The sequence below is a fragment of the Neophocaena asiaeorientalis genome, unplaced genomic scaffold, assembly GCF_003031525.2.
Source record: "Neophocaena asiaeorientalis asiaeorientalis breed wild unplaced genomic scaffold, Neophocaena_asiaeorientalis_V1.1 scaffold92, whole genome shotgun sequence".
Lineage (NCBI taxonomy): Eukaryota > Metazoa > Chordata > Mammalia > Artiodactyla > Phocoenidae > Neophocaena > Neophocaena asiaeorientalis.
This window is the reverse complement of record NW_020174057.1, coordinates 1247089-1259109: the sequence shown is the minus strand read 5'-3', so window position 1 is coordinate 1259109 and position 12021 is coordinate 1247089. Positions and strand designations below refer to the sequence as shown.

General features: G+C 33.8%; 1 protein-coding gene across 1 annotated transcript in view; it reads right to left on the bottom strand.

Moving 5' to 3' along the window:
• Nucleotides 1-12021, bottom strand: part of CDK17 (cyclin dependent kinase 17) — a 96873-nt gene that overhangs the window by 84058 nt on the left and 794 nt on the right. The gene's annotated exons all lie outside the window — the stretch shown is intronic.

Genomic DNA, 12021 nt, shown 5'->3' with positions numbered 1-12021 from the left:
CACACACACACACACACACACACACACACACACACTATAGCCATTAAGCACTATTAAGGCCCAAGTAGTTTTCTTCTTACTATGCTTCCTCCTAAGGCAAAGTCACCTAGGCACACAAGTTCAATCTAAAGAGTAACTCCCAAATTTCCACGTCTGATACTTTTCTCTTTTTTCTGAGCTGCAGAAACATATATCCAACTACCTACTTGGGTGTCTCAGACTATTAATTGTCAAAGTTAGGCTTCATTCCTCAGGGGAAAAATTTTCAATGTCAAACCCTTCACCAACAGAATGTACTGTCTTTGTAGATGGGCCTGAGAATTAGACTTTTTATAAATACATTTTCAAACTTATTGTGGTTCTGAATGGGCACTGAGAACTAAAACCATCTGCACCCAGAGTTTACAGTCTACATTAGCATCACTATTCAGCTGTCTTCAACAACAAGACTTCACTATTCCAGGAAACTCTTGCCCAGGCAGATAAGAATTGCAAATAACTTCATTGTTCATTCCAGGAACTTCCCCAAAACCCCATATAAACCAACATCAGACTATTCAACTTTTCAATAAATAGCAGCAAATGATTGTTCACTTTCCAAAACTCTGAAAAAATCTCACCTTAAAACCCTTGCTTTGCTACGTCTATCAATCCTAAACTATTACATGATCCCTACTAATTCTAATCAAGCTCCTGCACTGAAATACCTGCATTAAAGATTCCAAATCCTCAGTAAATATCCCAACTTCACTCTCCCTCCTAACTTTGCTCTTCTTTTCACCCATACACGTGCTCCTCCTCTTCCCCCAGCAGATCCTACCAACTCAGGAAAGGTGGTGTTCTCCTTTACTACAATAAGCAATAAACTCACCATGTTATTTTGGGTAGTATTTTCTAGGAGCCAACATTCCACAGCACTATCAGATAGTTTCTCAAATGTCTTAAGATTCAGTTCAGCAATAATAGTTCATCACAAGTGGTGCAAGGAAACTATGAAACCTTTATAAAATGTTATAAGAAATCAGCACCCTACGTTAAGCAACATCTGCTGACACTATTGCTTCCAGCTTCTTAATGAGTTAAAACAGCTAACTGGCCTAATTAAATTTCTAAATAATACCAAATAAAGAGATTACTAATATCAAAGGGGCCATAAAACCAGTGAGGAGTTCTAAGGAAGATGGAAGATAAGTCACAGAGGGGTTTAATAATCTAAACCATAATCTTAGGAGAAACAGGATGGGGAAAAAACTAAATTAATATATGAATAATCCACAATGCTAATAATCTAGAAGAAAAAATACTGCTAAATATACTACAGTATAACAGTGAAAACAAACTTTAAAGGAGTCTTCACTACTTTAAAATTATTTTTAAACTATGATTTCGAATTAAGATACAATGAAATGCTTAATACATTTTCTAGAAAGTTGAAACTTCATATCCACCAAAAGTAAATGTATAAACATTTCTTCTACTATAAATCATTTAAGGTACGTATAAGACCACAGGCATGCTTACACAGGAGTAATTTGAAAGAAAAGGTTAAGCATTTAAAATGCCTCAATGATTGGGAGGAACTGAAGAGTTCAAATTTTAAGATCTAAGTGTAAAAAAGGAAACCACAAGTACTGGAAGAAAATTTCGATGAATTCCTTTATAATCTTGGAGTGGTGAAGACTTTTCCAACTACATTTCAAAATCCAGAAACATTTAAAAAAATTACCATATAAAAAAGGAAAAAACTTGTGTGAAAAAATATCAAAGAATCTAAAAATATATTTGCAACCCATATCACAAATAAAGGGCTCATCTCCCTATAGAGAAATCCTGAAATCGAGAAAAAAAGGCCAGCAACCAAACAGAAAAATAAAGAACATGAGAGTTCACAGAAAGGGAAAATAAGTAAAATGCCCATTAAACATATAAAAAAAATACTCAATGTCATTCATAATGAGAGAAACACAACAGTCTGAGTTACACCAGTTCTCATCTATCAAACCGACAAAATTCCAGAAGTTTGACAACACATTCAGCTGGTGAGGCTATAAGAAAACAAGCCTCTCATACATTCAGGTAGTAGTAAAAAAAGGTAATTTGGCTATAACTAACAGAATTACAGAAGCACCTATCTTTTTTTTTTTAAATAAATGTTTTATTTTATAATAGTTTTAGATTTACAGAAAAATTTCAAAGACAGTACAGTTTCCCTACACCGCACACCTAGTTTCTGCTATTAAGATCTTTTATTAGTATGGTACCTTTGTCACAATTATTGACCGAAAACTGATATATTTAACTAAAGTCATTCCTTTAGATTTCATTAGTTTTTATCTAATGTCCTTTTTCTGTTCCAGGATCCCATGGAGTATACCACATTACAGTATAATCATCTTCTTAGGCTCCTTTTGGCTGTGAGTTTCTCAGACTTTCCCTGTTTTAGATGACCTTGACAGTTTTGAAGAGTACTGTTCAGCTGTTTTGTAGAATATCCCTCAACTGAGATTTGTCTGATGTTTTTCTCATGATTAGACTGGGGTTATAATTTTGGGGGAGGAAGACCATAGAGGTGAAGTGCTATTCTCATCACATCATACTATTGACGTAATTTATGATTGCTGAAGTTAACTCTCTCAGTCTGTTGGGCCTGCTATAACAAAATACCTTAGACTAGGTGGCTTATAAACAACAGAAATTTATTTCTCACAGTTCTATAGGCTGGGAAGTCCAAGATCAAGGCCACTGCAGATTCAGTACTTGGTGAGAGCCCACTTTCTAGTTCACAGACTGCCTTCTCACTGTGTCCTCACACAGCAGAAGGGGAAAGGGATCTCTCTTAGGTCTATTCATGAGGGCTCCACCTTCATGGCATAAGCATCTCCCAAAGGTCCCACCTCCAAATACCACTACACTGGGGATTAGGTTTCAACATATGAATTTTAGGGAAATCCTTGTTCTTGGAATCTAAATCACGCATTTGCTTATGCAAATGTTATATGTATATGTTGTTCATTTGGCAAAGTAATAGCAAAAGAATAGGTAACAACCCAAAGATCCACACAGGACTGAGTGATCATATATCCAACAGAAGTACTACAACTATTAAAAATAAAGGAAGATCTTTAGATATGGAAAAACCTCCAAAATAAAATACATTTACGTACATTTGCAAAAAGACACACTGGAAATTTAGATTATGGTCTATTTTCTACATTATTTTATGTTCTTATATTTGAAAGGTAATTTTTAAAACATAATAATTGAGATCATAAAGACAAAACAGTAAGACACTGATAAGAAACTAAAGTAATTAAACAAGAAGGGCATTAGACTGAGGTGGCAGTAAACAAACCAAAACCTAAGCTACATTCAATACACTTGAATCTGAAGAAATGATACTTAAGAACCAGCAATCACAACCAACCAACTAGGCTTTCCTAAATAAGGTAACCGCTTAAGCTATAGCCAATCAAATAACTTCCTTACTTCGCTTCCACGCCTTCTCTATGAAAACCTCCACCCTAGCTCCTGTTGGTGGAGCACTCCTAACCACCTTTGGCTTGGCTCTGCCTGATTCAAATCAATGTATGCTCAAATAAAGTTGAAAATTTTAATGTGCCTCAGTTTACCTTTTAACAAAACAAACTAAAAAAGCAAGACAAAAACATTCATTAAAGGGAAAAGTAAATATGTGGAACAGAAGACTTTTATACATCAACTTAAGAAAACTTCCCCCCAAACATGATTAAACTAGCAAATCCAAAATAGAAAGGGAGAAAAAATAAGATGGAATGATGAAAGTTTTAATCATTTTGCCTTTACTTTAAATTTAAATCCTAGAACAATGACTCTAAAACTCAAGAATTACTTGGAATGTTTTAAAAAAACCCAAACCCAGAGTATCCAATTCAGTTGCTCTGGGACAGAGCTTGAGATTTATCACACACACACACACACACACACACACACTCTCTCTCTCTCTCTCTCTCTCTCTCTCTCACACACGCTTTTTTTTTTTTTTTTTTTTTTTTTTTAAATCAACAAGAGTGCTTCTGAAGCTCAGGTTAAGGCCACTGACCTATAAGAACATAAGATAATAAACAAAAACATAATAATAAACAGTAAACATCTAAGCAGATTTTATGACAAAGGGAAAAACCAAACCAGTTTCTTCTCTTGATGGGTAAGTTGTATTACCTGTTATTCTATTTTGACTTCAGAAAAGCTGAGTCACATACAAAAGTCATTAAGAAGGAAAGCAAATATTGCCTAGACTGTTAAGATGTCAAAGAAATGGTATAGCACAAGCCTGAAGAAGGGAAACAGAGCAAATGGTTACACGAAAAATTTGGCTGGCCCTAAGGAAAAGCTTATCAATGTGCTCATCAGGAAGATTACGACAGTTCTATCCCTAATGATCATTAGATAAGAAACAACAATGAATATCCTAAATTATTTAGTCCACTAGTCTATACTATTCCCTTCCTGCCAATATACCTAAAGGGTACAACATACACCCATTAGTAACACTAACTCACTAACACACTGATTCTCAAATTTGGTGGGAGAGGCATACTAGAAAATCCAGGAGGTATGTACGGTTTAAAAAGCCAGAGATGATTTTGATTCAATTGTCCTTGTGAACCACTTATTTAGACATTCATCAACCTGAAGGAATGGATCTGCAAAACAATTCTAGTACCATAACCAAGTTTTTCCCGCTATAATACAGTGATAAAAATAATTGCTAACTGTGAGTGCTCACTAGGTGCAAGGTACTTTGCAAAGTGCTTTATACATATCATTTAATTTCTACAGCCCTATGAAGTAGGTTCTGTCATTCCCAATTTTATAGAAGAAACTGACCCTTAAGAGTTTAAGTAACTAGCTCAAGATCACATAGTTATGTTATTACTTGGGGAAGCATTATTATCTGATTTCTCAAATAAATCTGATTTCTCAAATGAATCTAGTTTTTAATCACACACTTAATATATCAGAGACATAATTTAAAACTCAATTTTACTGATAAAAACCTAAATAAAATGTCTTTAATTTTAAAAGTAGACCATAAAGCAGTTTTTATTTAATTACAGTAATTCCAATGAAAACATCTCCTGGTCAACTGTATACATAACTATCAGGGTAACAGGAATGACATTAAATGCAGTTCTGGAGTGCAATTCTGTATTTTATTTTAATGAATTTAAGTCTAGTACTATACAGTTAAACAGCTGGATTTCATTAAGGATGAAATTTTATCCAAATCTTACTCTTGATATTGACCAATGTTTTTAGACCTTTAGAAATAGATATTTACATATATTGTAATTTTTGATTCTACTTTGTCTAAAAGATAACAATCTTTGAAGATTACAGCCCCTTTCTCTCCATTTTCACTAACAAGTTAGTACAGCTCACGTGTAGTTAAAAAAGCCCAGTGATACCAAATTATTGCTCCTCCAAATTGGCCTACCAACTGCATCCAAATTACTCTCATACAAACACAGCCTACATGGCCTACATGTAGCACCAACACTCAAAACTTTTAATGGCTTTTTATTTTCTACTATATCAAAATTAATTCTTGACCCTTTCTAGGTCAGAACTAATCTGACCCTAACTTACTAATTCAGTGTTGTTTCTCCTAATTCCATCACTTCACTCACTCAATTAAATAATACATAATATGGGGGAAATACCAAAATTTAAAAAGCATGGCCCCTCTGTAGCACAAAGCCAGACAAAAGGGTAGATGATTTGTAAATAATTAATTACAATACAATACAATGCATTAAGTACTATAGTAGACATAAATGTTATAGCAGAATCACCATAACTCTGCCAGAATGGATCAAAGAAGACTTCAGAGGAAGTGACATTTGTCCTCAAAAATGAGAATTTCTCTCCAACTGTCCCATCACTGTAATATCAACACACCAGTTTCCTCATCTTTGTATTCTAGCACTGACCACAGTGATGGTATAGAGGAGACATGCACTTCAGACATAGATGCACAGATAGATAGATGGATGGATGGATGGATGGAAGGAAAAAAGAACAGAGGGATAAAAAGACAGACACAAACCATCAACAGATGAATGAATAAAGAAGATGTGGTATATATATATATATATATATATATATATATATATATATATACAATGGAATATTACTCAACCATAAAGAAAGAATGAAATATTGCCATTTGCGGCAACATGGATGGACCTAGAGATTATCACACTGAGTGAAGTCAGTCAGAGAAAAGACCAATATTCTTTTGTAGTACTCATGTGTGGAATCTAAAAAATAATACAAATAAATTTATTTATAAAACAGAAGCAGATTCAGACATAAAAAACAAACTTACGGTTACCAAAGAGGAAAGGGGGGTAGATAAATTAGGAGTATGGGATTAACAGATACACACTACTATATATAAAAGAGATAAACAACAAGCATTTACTGTATAGCACAGGGAACTATATTCAATATCTTGTAATAACCTATAATGGAAAAGAATCTTAAAAAGTATATATATAATTGAATCACTTCACTGTACACCTGAAACTAACACAATATTGTAAATCAGCTATACTTTTAAAAAAAAGACATATATAAAGTAAGAATGAATAACTGTTAGATTAAAATAGGGTAAAATTGGAAGTAGTAATTCAGATGAGGCATTCCAAAATCCTGACATGTGAAAGTGGCAACAGAAAAAGATAAACCTAAAAGATGTTTAGGAAATAAAACTAACAAGATTGGGTGTGACTGACTGGACTAGAGGGAGAAGAGCATAACAGAAAAACATAAGAAGCTGCCAAAGGTTTTGGCTTAAGTGACTAGGCTGATGGTGGCGCATTCACTGTGGCTGGGAATAGAGGTAGGGGGGTAATAAAAGAGTTCAGCTCTGGTAAGGGAGTGCCAAGAGGCAATAATATCTGGGAGACAGCTAGAAAAGAACTAAGAAAAAGAGGTCTGGATTAGAAATAAAGATATGGAGATCATCAGCATATAGGTGATAAGAACAAAGCACTAAATACAGGTGAGAATGCCCAAGGATCATGTAAAACATGAGAAGAGGGGCCAAGGACAGAACATTCCAGACAACCAATGTTGCCATTATTTCTACCCATTAAAGTATATTTTTATAACGTACAATGACTAACACAATGCTGAGGACATGACAAATGCTTTAAAAGTACTTACTGATTACATCTCTGAATTAACTGAAAAATCATATTTATTAAGTATAATAAAGCCATAGATAAAAAAATCATTTCTTAAAAATAATTCAGTAAGATGGGCTCAAGGGACTAATGTCTGCTTAAGGAATCCAAAACTTACTTCAAAAATCAACAAAAAGCTTCCTTCTCACCAGAAATAGCAATACAAATCAGTAATTAAAATATTAAAACCTGGAAGTATATTATACTTCAAAAGTTTATTTTATAAAATACTTAAAAATATGTATTAATTAATTTAAAGGATAATGCCTCTAAATTTGGAGTAAGAGCTTCAGTGTTGTTACCTGATAATTTTTCACAAGTATTAATACCAATTTTAACCAACTTTTGTTTATATCATTTAACATTAACACACACTAATAACAAATATTAACCATCAACTGTAAAAATAGCAGGATTAAATATATGATAAGACCAAAGTGAGTTAGTAACGAATATAGTGAAAGAAAAATTATTCTTGGGTCCTTTTCCCATTGTTTACAAATATGCATACAAAATTTAGAGTATTCTTGAAAGTATTTACACTAACAAGAATGTGCTATTAGGGCTTCCCTGGTGGCACAGTAGTTGGGAATCCGCCTACCAACGCAAGGGACACGAGTTCCAGCCCTGGTCCGGGAGGATCCCACATGCCGCGGAGCGATTAGGCCCGTGCGCCACAACTGCTGGGCCTGTGCTCTAGAGCCCGCGAGCCACAACTACTGAGCCCGTGCTCCACAAGAGAGGCCACCGCAATGAGAGGCCAGTGCACTGTGGCGAGGGGTGACCCCCGCTCGCTGAAACTAGAGAAAGCCCGTGCTCAGCGAGGACCCAACGCAGGACCCAACGCAGTCAAAAATAAAATAAAGTAAATAAATTTATTTTTTTAAATGTGCTATTAAAAAGAGATTTTGTCAACCTTTTAAACTCTTACCACAAACGAAAGAAAGCAAACATTCTTTCATTGTTTTTCACTTTAATGGACTACTCTTAGATCAAGTCAATAACATGTTCTGTTTTTTAAATCTGAATAAGATAATAATAATAATATGCAATTTATATAAGGATCAGTTTTTAATATAAAAAATGACAAAAATGTACAATTTGGTCTGGTATTTCCATTTTTCAGTGGTACATAGCCACATATGAAGTGTGCAACTTCAAAGATCAAAATTACACTTTAGTTAATTAAAATATGCAATACCAAACCAAAAAACCAGTAAGTACTTATACCTGTATAAATATAGACATAGATTTTATCTACCTTAAGGCAAATTTTTCCCCAATACTGAAGCAATCTACACAGTATGTATCTGGCGCTATCTTCCCTTTTATGACACATGCTCAAATAATGTGAACTAATTTTAACACATTAAAAAAATCAAAATAAAGACAATTTTCGCTTACCCTGATATGTCATGGATTTATAAATCTACCTCCTTAAATACAGTATTCAATATCATATGTTACTGCAGAATGTCATGGATTTATAAATCTACTCCTTAAATACCATATTCAATATTATATGTTACTGCAGAACATAACGTTATTTATAGTAGGCACCCCTACCTGTTAGATTTATGCATAGACGTCTACTGATTTTCCAAGCTGGCCAAAAGACAGAGGAAAACAGGCTAGGAAAGGTAAGCGACACTCAAGTACATTCAATACATTTTTCTGGTCCTTGGCAATTCCTCTTTTCAGGTCAAATATTTTGAGATATCAAAGTAACTGACAACGGGAAGGCACAGTTAGTTAGGGAGTCTAGGATTGACATGTACACACTGCTATACTTAAAAAGGATAACCAAGAAGGAACTACTGTATAGCACAGGGAACTCTGCTCAATGTTATGTGGCATAAAAAAAAAAAAAAAAAAAAAGCCTGGGAGCAAAATAATGACAAAGAATTCACCGGTGACAGTAAGACTTTTTGGCTCATAGACATTTTTTTAAAAAGTCAGTCTAATAGGTCCTCTCATCACCAGTCAAAGAAATTGCCAACACTGTAGGCTGAACACAAGTTATACCAGGTTTTCTATTGTAGGCAGTTTTTTACCTGACAGATACTATATGAAGTACATATAAAAATGCCATAAACCTACTGTTTATCTTCATCATTTCAAATGCAAAATGCCACAATCAGTTTACAAAATGCATTTAAAATAATTTTTCTATTTAAAAGTTTAAGCAAAAATTACACATTCAAAATTCAAAGAACTCAAAACTATTTTTCCTTCACATGTATGAAAGGGGGCAACTTTTGAAATAGATAAAGTACTCTATTTAACATATAATGTCTCTCTTCTACAATACAGCAATACATTCATTGTAATTACACATCATGGAAGTATAAAAGCTATATAAACGAATGCCATGACATGATGCTATTATTTTTATTAAGACTAGAGAACAGTAATAAAGATTCAAAATGTAATGCCCTATAAATATTCAGTATTATTAGACAATAACAAAGAAAATACCACCGCAAAAATTTTGTGTTCATAGAAAATTTTTTTATATTAAGGATCATCATTTTCACTTTTGAATATCCATCTCAGAAGCCATTATAGTTCCATTGTTCACAATAAAATATTTGCAGTTTTTTAGTTAGTACTATTTCACCAATAAAGGAAAAGGAGAAAAATATTACTGAAAATAAGGGAAAAAACAAAAGCCTTGATAGAGTAAATTATTTTATATGCCATCTCTTTCCACCATAATCGTAGGACTAAACAAGTAACTGAAAACTAAATATATCAACATTTATATACTTTAAAATCTTATTCAACACAGCTATTTTGTACTACAGAAAAGATAAAATTTTTCTATTTTAGTAAAACCAATGACTTATTAGAACAAGATTGCTGGTGTACAAAGCTACCACACTGGATCGCTACCATACACTGAATTAATTAATTAATTAGAATTAATTATTCTAATTTCATCTTTCCTTACTATGTATCTCTTTTTTCCTTCAGGTAACCAGAGTACATTTCACAAGCTGCACTATTTCAAATACCTCACACTAAAAGTGACTTTAATGGGCCTGAATCCGAGGATGAGAATAAATTACACATTTTATAAAAGCTTCTTTAAGTAACAGGCAAATTAGGATATTAACAAGACTTTCTTTTTTTTCTTTTAAACAAGACTTTAATTCTTCACATACTCTTTTTACTGATTGTAAAAGTAATGTGAAAATTTGAAAAGTAAAGAAATGTATTTTTATTCATCCATAAGTCTCACCACCCAGAAATCTTTGTTAACTTTTTGGTAGGTTTCCTTCTAGTGAGAATAAAACTTCAGGTATCTAATTAGACACTAATTAATATGTAGTGGAAAAAAAATCAGTGTATCCTCAATATGACCTTTCAATAAATAAATAAAACATCGATTATTTATGGTATGACCTGTTAATTTCACAAAGAATTGAGGGAGTCCCTCAATTCAGAGACTGGTCCCTAAACTGAAATCCCTTTCACAATTTTTATAGTGTCAACATTTTAATGGCAATAAGCAGCAAGACATGACTGTTCTTACAATGACATCAACAGTAATGTCCCAAACATCAAACAGGCTTTACTTTTCTCTCCACTCATATTCCAATGTTTTTATTTTCGCTGTTAAAAAATCAATAATAAATTATATTTGCACAGTAATTTTAAAACAGCTTAAATTCAATGACCAAGTTATTTTCTTTGAAGCCCAGCACTCAAACTTTTAGTGCTCCTGACCTATGAGATAACTTACCAAAAAGGTTATCACTTTTAATTCCAACAATCTCGCTCATAAAAACAGAACAAAATATTCCTTAAATATAGCCACATTTTTTTCTTTTGTTCCAACCCGTTGTTTATGGAAGTATGCAGGTGCTAGGATTACAAAGACTGAAATGACTTCATCAACAAAGCAACATCTCAACATTAAATAAACCAACTACTTAATCTCATAAAAGAACTGAACAAAATCAATAATATTAATGCTAGCAAATTTTTTTCTTAAAATGTGGCTGAACCTTATTTCCAGCTTCAAGGAAGGCTTTCCTTTACTCAAGGCATCAAAGATCTTAAATCCCATTCATTTTCCTCTGTCCAATAGTCAAAAAAATAAGTCTAAAATACAGTAACTCAGATTTGTTACTCTATACGCAAGCGCCTTTTAAAAGAAATCCTTCAACAAAGCCTCGAGAAAGAATCAGCAAAGTTGGAGGAAAGAATTGTCTAAGTCAAGCATTTCCTGATAAGTGACAGAAGGTCTAGCGGCTGCCAGGGATACACTTTGCTGACCCTAGGAATAGTCAAAACTCAAAACAAAATTTGCCACTTTTTAATCTAAAAAGTTAATTTGGTTAATAAGAGCTGATAATCCATGACCAACGACGTGTCTCTGGTGGACACATTAATATAAAGAAGGAGCGCCAGGGATTTCAGCTAAGTGCTTTTGCCATTTTTGCAGAAGAAAAGCTAATTGTTAATGGCCATGTGACATTATAAGATCCCAGAAAGGAAAGGGTGGGAGGAAGAGAGAGGAGTTCAAGGCAGTTCAGGGTCAGAACAAGCTCAGACATCCTGTCATTAGCAAACGTTCCCCAAGCTGAAGGCAAAATACTGCTTACCCAAAAAGGAGTGGTGAGAGGTACGGGGAGAACGAGGGGAAAACCACAGGAGAGTCAGTGTGGCAGGGAGGGGGTGATGGGAGGGAGCGAATCTGGAGCTATCCAGCTGAATTGCGGAGCAAAACCATCAGGCACAAAAACGCTGAGAAAAGCCACTGTGACGGAGACGACAATAC